Here is a 17,581-nt window from a genome sequence, read left to right on the forward strand (position 1 = left end):
CCGCAGGAGCCGCCCCCAGCGCCGCCGCCGCTGCCGCGGGCGGTCTAGCGAGGCTCGGCGAGGAGCGGGGCGGAGAGCGTTGTGCCGGACGGTGGAGTTGGCGGCCGGCTGGCTCCCGCGGCCGGTGCCTCTGGGCTGGGGGCCGGGCCGGGCTCGGGCACCCGGGCGGCTCCGCCCCTTCGCCGGGCCGCGGGTAGAGCGCGCGAGAGGAGCGGCGCGGGGGCGCCCCCCTCGGCCGGGCGCTCGGGTTACAGCCCCGGCTCTCCGGCTTCCCCGCCCGCTCCTTGCCGGTTCACTCGCGCCGTGAGAGACATTGTAACGGAACTGGGACGCCAGCGCTGCATTGTGGGAGCTTTTAAAGCGGCGGGGAGCGCGGCGCAGCCGCTCGGGCCCACCGGGCCAAGCTCACCCCGGCGCCCCTAGCTCGGCCCCGCCGCCGCTCGCCCCATCACACACCCCCGACCGCCGGGGCCTATGGACCAGAAAAGCCAGAAATGGTGAGGTGACCAGTGCCTACTGACTCTCACAGGAGCAAAATCTTCCAGAGCTCCGGGTGAGACTTGTAAAACTGCCCTCTACGGTCATGTCGGAAAGTAGGAGGCTTATTCTGCAGACGCTTAAAAAAGGAAAGAAAACAAAACAAAACCTTCCATCCTCCAAGGACTGGGTTTGAATTGCTTTTCATCTGGAGTGGCAGTGATTCAGCGACCCCCTTCTCAGCGGCAGGCAGTGACAGAGACAGGAGATGAAAAACACAGCGAATGAATCAGACGTGAGTAACCAAGTTTAGAAAGAGCTGGGCTCAGATTCAGAAAACTGCTCCCCCCCTCCCTGACCCTTAAATACAGCAAATCGTCGAGGAAGAAAACCAGTGCTTTCATCTGGAAATGCAGATATGTATGTGGTTCTCCCTATCCCACCTTTTTTTTTTTTTTTTTTTTTTTTAAATGGCACGCAATTACTCTAGCCACTGGACAAAATTCAGTCTTTGGTCCAGGCTTGTGCTCACACATGCCCACAACTCAGCAACAGCTATTAATTTGGAGGGAGATGGAGTGAAGATAATACAAGAAAACATTCCAAGATACAAGAAAACATTCTAATTATAAAATGCCCCTTTTAATTCTCCAGACAGTTTTCTTTCTTTCTTTTTTTTTTTTAAACCAAAACAAGGATATTAAATTTGAAGCACAACTTGGTACAGCTTCTCTTACCAAAGACCTGATTTGTTTTGTTTTGAGTTTGTGTTTGTGTTTGTAAGTCTTTTGTTTCTTCCTCTTGTTTTTTGACCTTTAGTTATTGCACAGCCCATTAGTTCCTTTGCCTTTGAGGTGAACTGAGGAGAAAGAGAGATCAGTGAGACTCAAATTTGGCTGATAAACATTTGGAGGATTTGTGGACAAGGAGAGTTCTCTAGGATTCAAATGCAAACTCTGAGGGAATTTTATTTAAGGTGATTCCTTAGGGCATGGATCCTCTTCTCAAGAGGACTTTTCCAGACTTAACGTTAACATTTCCTAAACTCTCATTCCCTTGTCAACCTTTCACTCCACTGAACAACATCAGTCACCCACCTAATTGCCAAATCTAATGGAAAAATTTAATCCGCATTTTGTTATGCCCTTTGTGGCATTTGCCAATTTTGACCTCTTCCTTCCTTGAACTTTCCTCCCCCCACCCTTTTTTGTTGTTGTTGATAGTCCTCCCTTTTTGGTGGAGGTCTTGAAACAGGGGTGAGTGATAGCTGGCAGAAGTGTGGCTATTGTTAAACTAGGATTCAGGATCTTACTGAAGGACATATCTTTTATCTTTCTGTAAGGGGAATGGAAGTAGAAGAAGAACCTTAATCTAGTTTCTGTTGGTCACCAGTAGCGTCCTGACCTCAATTTTATCACACATCCAGAGGTGAACAGTGGACTGGCTTATGACAACCGACTTTCACATGACTAGCATTTAAATCAGGATGAAGTTGACTGTGATAGTCTAACCATGACCAATATTTAGGATAAACACTTAGTAGGCTCCAGGTACATGATGAAGTATCCCCGCCTCCAAACCAGCGTGTGTCTTACTGATGGTGCCAGAGTCAAGTGAATTTATCTCTGTCCAGTCCTGAATCAACCCAGAAAAATCTCTTCTCTACCTCAACCCCATATGGTTAATACATTTTTTCTTCAGTGTAGAGTGCAATTTGTTTTAAGCTTTCTTAGCTATAATCACATCCCTGTTAAGCTTTCCTGAGATCATACCAAATGTCCTTGACAGGATTTTGTAAACAACTCTTATTTCTGGTTTCTAATATATTCCCCAAAAGTAATCTACCTAGAATCAGTGAGTATTCATGCACCTTAAGCCCTGTGACATAATCAGATTTGACTTTCAGGAAAATAATCTGAGAGGGTAGATTCAGAAAAGAGGAGAATCCCAAGAAAGATTTGTGAAGGGGGAGGGGGACACCATCTAGAGATATATTACTGTGTATTATTATTTTCCTATTGCTACTAAAAAAGTTACCACAAATTTAGTGGCTAAAATCAAGAATGTGTTATCTTGCAGTTCTGGAGGTCAGAAATTCTAAAGTCAAGGTGTGGGCTGTGTTCCATCTGGAGTCTCTAGGGGAGAATCCATTGCTTTGTTTTTTCTAGTTTGTAGATGCTATCTGATTTCCTTGGCTTGTGGCCTCTTCCTCCGTATTTAAGGCAATAGCATACATATCATCTTCAAATCTGTCTCTCTTCTTGTGACCTCTGCTTCATGGTTAGGGGCTATCTTTTTCTCTAAGGTAGGCAAAGAAAATAGGAATTGATGTAGATACATTTCTAGCCATATATGTTACAAACTGAATTGAACCGGATTATTTGTAGGAAGAGATGAGTGTTTTAATTATTAGTCACAGCATCACAGGGATAACTTATTTGACTGTAAAATTGCTGAAGTGGTGACCCATTAGTCCAGCTAAACCTATATCCGTCCTGGTCATTCGTGTAACTGAAACCCAAGGTGTAAACACACTCAGAAAACCAGGTTCAGATCTGCACTTTCTGGGGATAATTCCCTTTCTCTGGAAATGCCTGGCAACTCTTTTTTATGGTGTCTAGTAGACTCATATTGCCAAGTTTGAGAAACATGTGTCTAGACCAACATTTCCCAAACTGGCCTACCAGGGAACATCATCCTGTAAGATGGGATGCGGGGAAGACAGTTGCTCCATGCTTGGATATAAGGTCCATAGAACACAGTTGTGATTACAGTTTAGGCCAACCAAGAACCTTGTCAGTGGGACAGATCCATCAAGGACAGAGTGTTGGGAAATTCTTTCATGAGGAAGTCTAAGGGAGAAACAAACATTTTGTCACAACAAATAGGTATGTGTGCTGGCAGGAATAAATTATGGTCTTATGATTATAACTTATTTTTTTTATTATCTATCCCCACCTTTCCTTCTTTTTCTCTTCTTCTTTCCCTAACTCTATGTTTCACCCAGACTACTTACAGCTTCATAACCTCTCAAATGGTGGCTCAGGACCACTTCTTATTCTTTCCCACATCACCTTGAAATTGCCTGTGTACCTTTAAAAACATTTTTTTAATGTTTATTTTCTGAGAGAGAGAGAGACAGAGTGTGAGCAGGGGAGGGACAGAGAGAGAGGGAGACACAGAATCTGAAGCAGGCTCCAGGCTCCCAGGTGTCAGCACAGAGCCCAACGTGGGGCTCAAACTCATGAACTGTGAGATGATGACCTGAGCCAAAGTCGGACGTTCAACCGACTGAGCCACCCAGGCGCCCCGAAATTGCCTGTTTACTTTTACAGCCATTCCTATCCTCCCCTAACGTCACCTCTACCTGCTTTGTAAAGCCAGGAACTATGTTGTATTTATCACTGTATTCCCCATGCCTGATACAGGGCCTGGCTCAGGCTGGAAGCTCAATTAATATTAGTTGAAATAACAATTAAATGAATGAGTGACAATATAAATGGAACAAACTCCGGGCACCTGGGTGGCTCAGTCAGTTGAGCGTCTGACTTCGGCTCAGGTCATGATCTCACAGGTTCATGAGTTCAGGCCCGGCGTCAGGCTCTGTGCTAACAGCTCAGAGCCTGCAGCCTGTTTCAGATTCTGTGTCTCCCTCTCTCTACCCCTTCCCCATTCAGGCTCTGTCTCTCCTCTGTCTCTCAAAAATGAATAAACGTTAAAAAAAATTTTTTTTAATAAAAAAAATAAATGGAACAAACTCATGCCACTTACTCACCTGTTATACTTGTCTTTAATTAATAAACATTTTGAAAAATGTAATAAACTGTGGTATTGTGCTAGGTTCTGAGATTATAAAAATTAATATGACATAATCTCAGCCTTCCATGACCTCACAGTTCATCTAAGGAAACACATACTTAAAAAGAAAATAAGGCAGGTAATACTAGTTGCCTATCTCATTTCCTTTCTTCCTTTTGCTCTTAGTAACAGAAATCTGATTTTGTGCCCAGTGAAAAATTTCATTTCATAACCTTCCTTGCAGAAGGCAATGGTATGTGGATGGGAGGTATTGTATGGAACTCCTTATTTGTGTACCTGGTGGTAAGTTACTAGCAGGGCTGACTCAAGCCCTATGATTGCTTGGAATATGATTGATATAGCTGGAGTTACAGCAGCAATCTTGTGACATCAATGCTACCTGGAAGCTCAAAGTCATATGCTAAAATTTGTACAAATGGGGTCATTTATTCAGCCTACCACTATTACTGATAAATTTGGAAGGAAAAGGAAAACAGTCACCTTTTCTCTTCAGTATGTATATATGGAAAGCAAGTAAATATGGTGTTCTTTCCCATTCTTAATGAAAAACCTGTATACATACTGAAATAAGGTAAAGATATGTAAATATTGTGATTTATTTGACCAACATAAAGGGGCTTTTTAGAAACAAAGCACAGTTCTCAGATCTGTAGGAATTTTTAATTTCATGATATTTTCTTCTTAAAAAAAAAAAAAAAGATTAGTTACCAAGTCATAAACAACCCCTTAAGCAACCCTCCAATAACTTGATGGGGAGGAGAGTGATGACCAGTATATTTTGTTAAGCAATGAAGTACAGTATGGAATTAAAATACAACATAAGCTATAAATGGGAATTGTAACTTGCTATACCAAAAGGAATACATGCAAATATATTCAGAAATAGTATTTAAAATATGATTGGGTCCTATTTATGTAGAAGTTTTTTGAGAGGATAATCCCATGAAAATGAAAAAGTCTTGATATTTTTTACTATAGGCTAGAAGAATGAATTTAATCAGCTGAGATTAACTATAGGGGGCTCTCTACAAGAGCCTATATTAGGATCAGTATATTGGGGGAAAACAGTGAATGCAGTACCTGGTGTTATGAGGTTGCATCTTTGTAAATACATGAAGTAAAATCTGGTCTGTCTGGACTTCTTTCAACCTGAATACTACTCACCACTCTTCCTATACTTGTGCAATACTATAATTGAGGTATATAATGATGACCTAAAATGACTTCTGAATCATAGCAGAAAGATTAAATTATCTTCTGCTTTGCCTGCATATATTTAATTATATTTTTATTAATTGCAAGCTGGAAATTTGATCTGTTTTATAACACTGCTAGATTAACCAGAACCTGCTAATCTGGGACCCAACCATCCACAATCCAGAACTTATAGTTCATGGGAAGAAAAAACCCAACAAGTGATTAAAAGTGTAAGATTTATATGATCACAGCAAGAATAATCATTACAAATTAACTTAAAATCATCCAGCCACATTTTTAAGAATTACAACAAGTGTATTGGTTTAATAAATGCTACATAGATAATTTTTAAAATAGGTATAAAAATTAATGTTCTATAGTAAGAGAAAAAGTAGAGTATGAATAAATAAGTCTTCAGTTTGTATTTGATAGAATGTGGTCTGTTAGTGTCTACAAGAGAGCAGATATTAGGTATAGGCCTAGAAATAGTATAAATTGAGTTGGGTTATATGTCCAGATTTGGTTTAGGGTCCTGTTAAGTTGCTCCTTATTTTATTTTTGGTTTTCCCAGAGGTGTATTATTCTGGTGCCAATAAAGGACCTCCAATAAATACATGGAATAAGTATGTATCTGAGGTAGGGTTACATAAGTGGAGCCTGAGACAGGGATTCTGGTGCAAGTGAATTATTGGGAGCATGTCTCAGGAGAGGGGATGTGAGGGAGGTTGCATGGTGTGGGGGGAATAAAGCTAAGTAAGGTTATGGTCTCAGCTGGAGACCAGCTTCAGCCTGATTCTATGGGGAATCTAAAGAAGGAATTGTGCCACAGAGTTGGCCATTTGGGGCAGGAAGCTGGCCTTTTGCACCCCATTATCAGTTACTCATTAGCTGAAGGTTGGTGGTAACTCCCAAGGCAAGGCACTTTCTGTTCTCCCAAAGGTAATCTCTGAGAGGAGGGCAACTACTAGCAGCCAACACTTACACAGTAACTAGGGATGCAAGTACCAGTCCAAGAAGGGGATCTGGGCAGGGCACCAAGAGTATCCACTACATGTTGTATATAGGTTAGAGGCCCAGAACAACCCTTAATGATCCCGTAACAACTGAAGCATACTACTAAAAGCACTACAGAGGTGGAACAACATGTTTGACCTTGTTTCTAAAGGAAAAACGTTCAGAGCACAACTAAGGATGCAAGGAACATACCTTCTTTCCTGGCATGGGCTCTCCTCTCACCCTTTGTGTCAAGCAGTGGTAGTAATGGCAGCTTCAGGGACTGAGGCAAGGTGCCCATCAGGGAAGGAACTAAGGATGTTAGGAAAATTTAGTATCAATCCAGAGAGGCTGGGATGGCGGTAGGGGACTCTTGGGTTAAGGCTTATATCTGAGGTCAACTTGCCAGTCTCCCCCTTTCTTTTCTTCCAGTGGTCCTGAAAACATATGTACCTGCTTATCCTTCCTCTATCAATCCTGTTGCTGCCCACCAGGATTTCTATATCCCTTGACCTCCTCCAGAGCCCTACTTAACTTTCTCCAAACAGCTCTTCCACCATTCCTTGTATAACAAACATCCAACTTCAGCTTCTCTGACATTTTTTAATAGTTTGACAGCTAAATACGATGGTAGGTATGGGGAAAGGGAATAAAAATCCTTCCCATGCTCTCTCCTTTCTAGATTAGCCCAATTAGCCAAGCCCAGCATGGGTGCTACAGGTGGGTCTTTGGGAAAAACAAGCCCATGTATTTGATTCACTTGCATTTCAAGGGAGCACCCAGAAGCTGTTTTAGGAGGTGCTCGGTGAAGGTTCTGGGATGCAGTGTGGGAGTGTAAGTAGACAACTCCAGAAGAGATACAGGAGTGAGCAGGTGGTACAGGAAGAGGGACAAGGCAGTGCATACTGTTCCTCTAGAAAACTCAGGGACTTCCTTCTCTTCCCTCCTGGCCCTTTATCCCCACTCTTCCCTCTCCTGGCCCTACCTTCCACTGAAGACACCATTTTAGACTAATGAAAGATACATTGACAACTGAGAATATGTCCGTTTGGAGCAGGAGTAGGAAGATACTGGCTACTATAGGCTCTGAAGGAAGGAAGGAAAATCATAATTTTTTTGCTAATCTGGGAATGGAAGAGACATTACTGGGGTGGAAATAAATGACTCAAAGAACTACTGATTTTGAAATTGTAAATACTCCCACTTTGGCTTGAATCAGAACATTTCCTAATACTAAAATAAGCTAGGGGTTGGGGTTGGCCTCTGGAAGTACAGTCCATGTAGATGCTGTATGGCACAGTGGAAGGTAGGAGGTGGGGCTGGTTAAGACATCAATGGTATAATCATCCCATGCCTGACATTTTCTAAGAGAGACTCTTCCCTTCCTCCTGGAGATCCCAGTCTTCCTGACCCGTATGGGTGGCAAGTCAATCCATTTAAATAAAAGAACTTTAAAAGAACTCTAATGCCCTTTTCTCAGAGATTTTGGAAAGATGCCAAGACAGATCTTAGGTTCAAGTCCTAACTGCTTCTTATTACCTGGGTGACCATAGTCACATTGTTCAGGGTCTTGGACCTTAGTTTTCTTATCTCAAAAATAAATAAATAAAAATTAAAAAAAATAAGAGATAGGAGAGGAGAGAATGATAGTAGTAGCACAAAAAGAGTTATTGTGATTAACTAGAATAGTGTGTGTACAACATTCAGCACAGTGCCTGGTTATGTAAGTGGTGTTATTATCTGCAGGCACTTAGGTGAGAAGGTACTTCCAGCAAAGCCAATAACTATAATTTATTGTTTCAGGATACTCTGTGCCAGAGTGTTCTAAATGCTTCTCATATATTAACTTTAATACAACAACTTTATCAGGTAGGTACTATTATTACACCCATTTTGTAGATTAGGAAGTCAAAGCAGAGAGAGATTAAGTAATATACCCAAGATTCCATTGTTGGATAATGGCATAGCTGGGGTTCAGACCCAGGAAGTATGGCTTCAAAATCTATAGTCTTTACCCGTACAATATGTAATCAAAGAGTGGGCAAGAATTAAAAATAGCAGAGAGAATTAAGCATAGAATTGGCACAAATTCAAGGTGTAAAAATCAGAATGGAATCACAAATTGAGATCTAGGTTAAGCAGGTTCCTTTCATCCAGAATGTGCTGAGGAGAATGGGTGGGGAGTGAAGATTGGGCAGACCCCACAGCATTAAAACCTCCTCATCATGTACTGTTTATCTAGCAAAATAAGTTAGCATACTACTTTAAGATTGATAAGTTTCCAAGTCAATATATAAGCAAATCGAGAAAATAACCCACAGATAACCATGACTAAGGTAACCATGTGCATTTTATTTTATTTTATTTTTTTATTTATTTATTTTTAACGTTTATTTATTTTTGAGACAGAGAGAGACAGAGCATGAATGGGGGAGGGTCAGAGAGAGGGAGACACAGAATCTGAAACAGGCTCCAGGCTCTGAGCTGTCAGCACAGAGCCCGACGCGGGGCTCGAACTCACGGAGTGTGAGATCGTGACCTGAGCCGAAGTCGGCCGCTTGACCGACTGAGCCACCCAGGCGCCCCACCATGTGCATTTTAAAGGGCATTCCTGGTTGTATGTGTCTTTTACTAGGTAAAGGACCATCCTAAGAAATGACCCAGTGAGTGCTAGTTCTACTGCTTAAATCAGCTTTGTCACCCTGGGCAAGTCCTTTTACTTTCTGGGACCTCTGTAAGATAGAAGTATGAGCTGCCAATGGTTTTTGGAACCCCAGCATTGACTGGCAGATCTGGCTGCCAAGTGGGAGTCCCCTTTCCCTCTTCTACTGTTCCCTATTTATCCCCCATGTGTGTTTATTGCGAAACACTTCATTCCAGGTGGGACTGCATTGTTCTTATAGCAAGGGCTTACAAAATTACCTCCAATATCACATGTAGCTCTAACATTCTGAATATATGAATCATAAATAATTGATTCCATTGAAAGAGAGGAGACATGGCAGAATAGGCTTGTTTCTGCTTCTAATAATGACCCAAATAGCAGTTTAAAATCCAGCTAAGGGGCGCCTGGGTGGTGCAGTCGGTTAAGCGTCTGACTTCAGCCAGGTCACGATCTTGTGGTCCGTGAGTTCGAGCCCCGCGTCAGGCTCTGGGCTGATGGCTCGGAGCCTGGAGCCTGTTTCCGATTCTGTGTCTCCCTCTCTCTCTGCCCCTCCCCCGTTCATGCTCTGTCTCTCTCTGTCCCAAAAATAAATAAACGTTGAAAAAAATAAAATAAAATAAAATCCAGCTAAAAAAATCCAGAAAAAAAATTTTAGGTGAGGCTTTAAAATAGATTTGCACCAGAAACATAATATCAAGTCAACCTAATTCTATTATATAGTTTTTACTTTGTCCTGTGACTTCACTCTGAGCATTCAATTTATATATCAATTTCTGAGCATTAGTTTTCAAAACAGTCATTGTCCTGTGAGGTCTATGAACCACTGGAGCTTTATAAGAAATAAATGAACAAAGGGTAGATACCCTAAGAAGAAATAGCCTCATGTTACTTGTTGCCCTTAAAACTGGGAAGTCCAAGTACTAATAGGGGTCATGACAGCATGTCAAACTGTAGAAAAACTGCACAATAATCCAGTGATTCTAGATGGAAGTAATCAATTCAGCTTTGTAGTTTCAGAGAGTAAAGAAAGGGAAATCTTTTTTATTCTCCTCAGGGCAGAGACATTTTCTGTTTTCTGTTTTTGTGTTTTAATTTTAGCACCTTATGTTCTCTAGGGAAATGTTGGTTAAAACAAAAACTATGTACTAGAACCCAAGTGTCAGAAATTGATCAAAGATGGAGTAACATGTCAGTCTCTCTTCTCTTGTAATAAGAGTAATCATGATTGTACTGTGGGTGGGGGTGGGGTCTTTGTAGGTTAGGGTTCTAGGCCTGTCTGGTCATTTTATGCAGGAGCAAATGAGAGAGTTATTAGGAAAAAAATCTGTCACAAAAACAGATACTCAGATCAATGGAACAGAATAGAGAACCCAGAAATGGACCCACAAAATATATGGCCAACTAATCTTTGGCAAAGCAAGAAAGAATATCCAGTGGAATGAGAGTCTCATCAGGGGCGCCTGGGTGGCTCAGTCAGTTAAGCGTCCGACTTTGGCTCAGGTCATGATCTCGCGGTTTGTGAGTTCAAGCCCCACGTCGGGCTCTGTGCTGACAGCTCAGAGCCTGGAGCCTGTTTCAGATTCTGTGTCTCCCTCTCTCTCTGACCCTCCCCCGTTCATGCTCTGTCTCTCTCTGTCTCAAAAATAAATAAACGTTAAAAAAAAATTAAAAAAAAAAAAAAAAAACAAGAGTCTCTTCAGCAAGTGGTACTGGGAAAACTGGACAGCGACATTGCAGAAGAATGAACCTGGACTACTTTCTTACGCCATACACAAAAAGAAACTCAAAATGGATGAAAGACCTAAATGTAAGACAGGAAGCCATCAAAATCCTTGAGGAGAAAGCAGGCAAAAACCTCTTTGATCTTTCCCGCAGCAATTTCCTACTCAACACGTCTCTGGAGGCAAGAGAAACAAAAGCAAAAATGAACTACTGGGACCTCATCAAAGTAAAAAGCTTCTGCACAGCAAAGGAAACAATCAGCAAAACTAAAAGGCAACCGACAGAATGGGAGAAGATATTTGCAAACGACATATTGGATAAAGGGTTAGTATCCAAAATCTATAAAGAACTTATCAAACTCAACACCCAAAGTACAAATAATCCAGTGAAGAAATGGGCAAAAGACATGAATAGACACTTCTCCAAAGAAGACATCCAGATGGCCAACCGACACATGAAAACATGCTCAACATCACTCATCATCTGGGAAATACAAATCAAAACCACACTTAGATACCACCTCACACCTGTCAGAATGGCTAACATTAACAACTCAGGCAACAACAGATGTTGGCGAGGATGCAGAGAAAGAGGATCTCTTTTGCACTGCTGGTGGGAGCCATCCACTCTGGAAAACAGTATGGAGGTTCCTCAAAAAACTAAAAATAGAACTATCTTATGACCCACCAATTGCACCACTAGATATTTATCCAAGGGATACAGGTATGCTATTTCAAAGGGACACCTGCACCCCCATGTTTATAGCAGCACTATCAACAATAGCGAAAGTATGGAAAGAGCCCAAATGTCCATCGATGGATGAATGGATATACATATATATATATGTATATATATACGCACATACACACACACACACACACATATACAGTGGAGTATTGGCAATCAAAAAGAATGAAATCTTACCATTTGCAACTATGTGGATGGAACTAGAGGGTATTATGCTAGGCGAAATTAGAGAAAGACAAAAAATCATATGACTTTACTCATATGAGGACTTTAAGATACAAAACAGATGAACACAAGGGAAGGGAAGCAAAAATCATATAAAAACAGGGAGAGGGACAAAACATAAGAGACTCTTAAGTATGGGGAATGAACAGAGGGTTACTGGAGGGGTTGTGGAAAGGGAGATGGGCTAAATGGGTAAGGGGCATTAAGGAATCTATTCCTGAAATCATTGTTGCGCTATATGCTAACTTGGATGTAAATTAAAAAAATAAATGAAAGAAGAAAAAGGAAAGGAAAGGAAAAAAAAGAAAAGAGAAAAGAAAATAAAAGAAAGATCAAGTAAAAATAAGCAAAACAAGACAAAATGGAATTAAAATTCCATACCTGGGCAATTAACACCCATTCCAGGGTGCTGTGCAACAAAGGAAACCAGTGGAGACCCTGTGGCATCATTCAAAGCAGGTGATTTTAATTAATCACTTCTTTCTAGTAGGCTGAAGTTGGAAAAGGAAGTGGTGATTTGGAAGAGAGACTGTTTTACACATAACTGTTTTACTGTGAGAGCTCAAGGACATCCTTAGGATATATTTTAGAGATAGTGCAGAATTCACATGAATGATTAAAATTCAAATTTCTAAGATTGAAAGTAGACTATAGATAGATGATTCCCAAATTTAATATAGGCAGGAAAGAAGATGCGTTGGGAAGTAACAGGTTTGGAAGACCTTTGAAAGGCTTTAGGTACTGAATTATAATCCTCATAGGCCATGGACAACATCCTGGAGCTCTTTTCTCTGCTTTTAAACCTATTCTCCACCAGACAGTTCAGTAGTTACTATGCAAGTAAGAGGTGCCTGCGTGAGTCTTTTTTGTTAGGTATATAAATGCACTTTTCAGAACTCTCTTCAGATACTTGAGTCTGACTGAGTGAGGACAGTTATAAGATACGATAGAATATTTGAGAATGAAACATGTTGAAGCCTTCTAATGCTGTTTGTCTGTTTTAACTTGTTTTCTTCCTGGCTATCATAACCCCCCTTTTGAAGGCAAGAAGCACTATACATGCTTCAGGCAAACTGAGAAGTGTGTGGATCAGCATTAGAATCAGGATGGTGGTGCTGTTTTAGGGCAATTTATTTAATCTGTTTGGGTCTCAGTTTCTGCATGTGTAAAAAGAGATGACCGTAATTAATATTTATCAAATAGAGTGGTTGAATGGTTAACTGTGTCTGACCTAGCATAGGCTGCAGTTCAAGTTCGCTATTATGCTTAATCTTTCTACTGAAACCAGAAGTTTGGGGTTGGAGGCCTGACTGTACAATGAGATGTTCTCTCAAATGATGTCTTATGGTGGGATAAGGACTCAGGTGTGAGACCAGAAACCTAGCCTCTCAAGAGTGGAAAAGAGAAGACCTGATGCCCTGGTGATGAATCAGAAATGAGGACCAGTACCAGCTGCAGATTTTAGCCCCCAGGTGGGTGAATATTAGACGAAAAGTTTCTTCCTATACTTGTTTTGTTTTTGGTCCATCCTACTGATAAACATCCTTACCAAGAACTTAACTATGGCGAATGAAAATACTGGAAAACCAGGCCTCTGAAATGTCATTGCTTTTCTTTTTTTAAATCAGTCTTTTATTTAAAATCTGAGCCTAGACCTGACGTTATTGTTGTGAGTGAGAGTTCTGTGTGGCAAGGCAGAGGCTGAGCAGGAGGGTGACATTTGAAGGCTTTTCATAGTGTTGATTTTGAATGCCTGTTTGTCACTTTGTAAAGTTGGCTTAGGGTAGTCAGGTTGAATCGGAAAATCTTAAGAGTCACTTGGCAGCTTTTTAAAAACTTTTTAGAGCTGGGCACAGAATTTCATAGACTCACCCCCATCCAAGCAGCCTCCAGCAGAAGAAAGCAGAGCAGCTGTGAGCGATCTGTTCAGAGCAGTATTGCATAGGCATGAAGCAGTGTGCTCCATCTTTAAGTAATTCAAGACTGCCAGTAAAGTTCCCTGTCATGGCACAACTGAAGCTGAAAAAATTTGAATTACAGCCTGTCGAGCTGGAAGGGATTTTAGAGCTCATCTCATCCAATCCCTTCAATTTCCAGGTGAGGAATCAAATCCAGAGATGTCTAGGGACCTGCTCAAGATAATGCAGCTAATTAGGCTCAAAGTTAAGACTCCAGGCAGAATGCAAACAAACATTTTGTATTTAACCCCCCCCCCCGTCATTTCTGTCCCTTGTTTTGTCAACCTGTATCCCTCTGAAAAATAGTTAATGCAGCAGCAGGCTGGAATAAGAGAAATTTGTGAGCAAAATTGTGCCAGCATGTTTAAGATTGTATTAATATTCTCTGAAACCACAAAAAAACCATTTGATTGAATAGTTTGCAACCAATTTGAGAATCTATGTTTATTTTCAAAGTGTGCTTTCATTTTCAGAAGTTAAAGAAATCTTTGTTCCATGTTCAGGCTTTAATGGCTGGGCTTCTGATGCCCGTGGTGATGGTTCATTGTTGCTGATGCCACTGTTAGAACAAGTACTGTTCAAAAACAATTTGAGGCTTGGGCTTTTTGGAGGAGCTCAATGTCATGTCTTTCTGATTATAGTACGTGCAGTTGTCAAGTGAGAGAAACCAGTGTCTCTTGGTGAGTTCTGCAATCAATGGGCTTTGAGCAGTCAATCAGGCTCACAGAGAACAGCCCTTCACTGTATTTAAGACACAGGACTTACCCCAGATAAAGTTGTCTGAAATTGCCTTTTTACCTAAAATCAAGCATCTTCAGAGGTCATATTATAAGCAATAGGGGAACTATTAAGTTGTACCGGAATAGAACAGCTATCCCAAAACAAAACAAATGTGTACTTGAAAGACACAAAGAGGCTTATACTAGGTATATTTGTAAGGGTCCTGTTCAGATGTGTCTTTTCTGCCATGAAGATTCTTCTGATACACATTTTGATAGGTTTTCCTTTTCTTGATTTTAAATTATGAACTTTCCTTGTGCCAATTAAAGAAAACTGAAATAGAAGTCAGTTACTCCCTAAATTCCTCTCAGCCTGTGGACATTCTTTTTCCACACTCTGTCGCTTATACACTGCCTCTCCAAACCTGAGACCTTCTTTGCAGTAAGTAAGCAAATTCCTGGAGGTTGGACCAGAGAAAACTCTATCCCAAGTTGTTCTCATCCTTCCTCCGGAGAGATCCTGCATATGTCTGTGTTCATTCCTCTTCCTACCCTCAATTTTGTCTTTCCCTCTGCTTATCTCTTTCTTGATGTATTCCTGTAGATGTGGAGACATGAGACTTTACCTCCCTTTCCAACTCTCACCTGATTACTTTACAGAACACTGTCCTCCTACACCTGTTTAGTATTTTCTTTCTCCCATTTTCTTCCAAAAATCTACCTGTATGCATGACTGATAAACACATTCATTTTGCTTGAGGTAAGCTTTGGAGGAAAATCAAACTAAAGAGCCACTACCAGAACACTTTTGAAAGTTCACTTTGACTTTACATGAAAGTGTTCATTTCCCACTTCCCACCACATCCTTCTCTACTTAAACTTAATTTCCTTATTAAAAATATTTTTAAAAATTATTTTTAGCTAACATTCCATTTTGAGTGCCACAGGGCAGTATTGTCTTCCACTACTTTTCACTACAGATATACCACAGGAGGTAAATGAGCCCCTTTGAAATAATTTTGGAACCTGGCCATTTTTAGAACATTGTTTCTTTGAGAAAATGAATTCCCAGCTTTTAGAACATGATTTATTTTAAGTTGGGTATTTCCTCTGTGTGTTTGATAACAAAAATCTTTTTGATGTGGTAACATAAAATCAGAGGGACCTGCCTTGGTTTTTACCTTGTTGAATACTCTCATAATAGAAAAAAAAATAATGTGTTTGTTATATTCTTTTATGTTTGTGTAACATTCTGGAGGCCTTGCAATGTACAGTGTTGTTTTTTACATAATTTTTAACAATCAGAGAGTCTATGGGGCTGCAGTTGCCTGCCGCTTCTGTTCTTCCCCTCTTCCTGGTGGAGAGTCTCCCTTGTAGCTCTGTGTGGCTGTGTGACTGGATACTTGCCAATGGAATATGAGTACAAGTGATTTAAGGAACTTCTACTTTATCTGCTTAAGAGGATATCCCTGGCTGGAGACTCCCTGGCTTTCCCCTGTTTAGTCAGCTGGAATGGCGACGACCAGACCAGCCCCGCAAGCCAACTGTTGATGGCAGAGCTGCTGCCAGCCTTGGTCTCCAACGACTGACTGGAGCAGAGCTGCCCACCAAGCTGGAATGCTTATCTTGCACTGTTAACTGGGAGACAAATAAACTTCATTGTTCTTTGAACCACTGAGTTTGGGGGCTTTCTTTCTTACAGTGGCTTAGCCTACTCTATAATACTACTACAGAAATTATTTTACAAGATGTCTGTTGTGAAGTCTTTTACCTCAATATAGAGAATAATCAAACTATATAAGCAAAAAATCATTTTCTTCAGAAAACAAAGCTCTAGACATTTTCAACTGTTTTTCCTTTGATTCTGTTAGTGAATTGCTCTATACATTAATGTTAATAAGGCTAACTTAATCTTCCATTCAGACATAAAAATCTGTTTACCAAAGTCAGATATATTTTCCAAAGAATTGTTATTTGAAAGGAGTAGTATGTTCTAGCCTTCATTACATCTGTTAAAGGAAAATGAGTAAAAGAATACCCATTTCAGAAGCACATTTCTTTGATATAGTATCCTCTGATAATCCCGTTTTAATTAGGGCCAAATTCTGCTTATGATCAAATGTATTCCTAAAAAACAAGATTCTTCAGGGTTCACTCTGTAATACAATAATGAAAAACAACATAAAGCGAGGTTAACATCATCAACTTTCCAAATAAATAAATAAATTGGACAGAGGGTAGAATCGCACAGACCTGTTCATGGTTTGTTTTTTTTTTGTTTTTTGTTTTTTGGTTTTTTTTAATTTTATCAGATTTTTTTTTATTTATATATGAAATTTATTGTCAAATTGGTTTCCATACAACACCCAGTGCTCATCCCAAAAGGTGCCCTCCTCAATACCCATCACCCACCCTCTCCTCCCTCCCACCCCCCATCAACCCTCAGTTTGCTCTCAGTTCTCAACAGTCTCTTATGCTTTGGCTCTCTCCCACTCTAACCTCTTTTTTTTTTTTCCTTCCCCTCCCCCATGGGTTCCTGTTAAGTTTCTCAGGATCCACATAAGAGTGAAACCATATGGTATCTGTCTTTCTCTGTATGGCTTATTTCACTTAGCATCACACTCTCCAGTTCCATCCACGTTGCTACAAAAGGCCATATTTCATTTTTTCTCATTGCCACGTAGTATTCCATAGTGTATATAAACCACAATTTCTTTATCCATTCATCAGTTGATGGACATTTAGGCTCTTTCCATAATTTGGCTATTGTTGAGAGTGCTGCTATGAACATTGGGGTACAAGTGCCCCTATGCATCAGTACTCCTGTGTCCCTTGGATAAATTCCTAGCAGTGCTATTGCTGGGTCATAGGGTAGGTCTATTTTTAATTTTCTGAGGAACCTCCACACTGCTTTCCAGAGCGGCTGCACCAATTTGCATTCCCACCAACAGTGCAAGAGGGTTCCCGTTTCTCCACATCCTCTCCAGCATCTATAGTCTCCTGATTTGTTCATTTTGGCCACTCTGACTGGCGTGAGGTGATACCTGAGTGTGGTTTTG

At 40.7% G+C, this 17,581-nt stretch overlaps 1 protein-coding gene across 9 annotated transcripts in view; it reads left to right on the top strand.

The window, feature by feature from the left end:
- Positions 1-6: 6 nt before the first annotated feature.
- LMNTD1 (lamin tail domain containing 1) overlaps positions 7-17,581 on the top strand; it is a 525,504-nt gene continuing 507,929 nt past the window's right edge. For all 9 annotated transcript variants that reach the window (XR_005794517.1, XR_005794518.1, XR_005794516.1 and 6 more), the window contains exon 1: positions 7-772. The gene's annotated coding sequence lies outside the window, so the exon portion shown is untranslated. The remainder of the gene's footprint in view (positions 773-17,581) is intronic.

This window comes from Herpailurus yagouaroundi, unplaced genomic scaffold, assembly GCF_014898765.1.
Source record: "Herpailurus yagouaroundi ecotype Mexico unplaced genomic scaffold, PumYag 166, whole genome shotgun sequence".
Taxonomy (NCBI): Eukaryota; Metazoa; Chordata; class Mammalia; order Carnivora; family Felidae; genus Herpailurus; species Herpailurus yagouaroundi.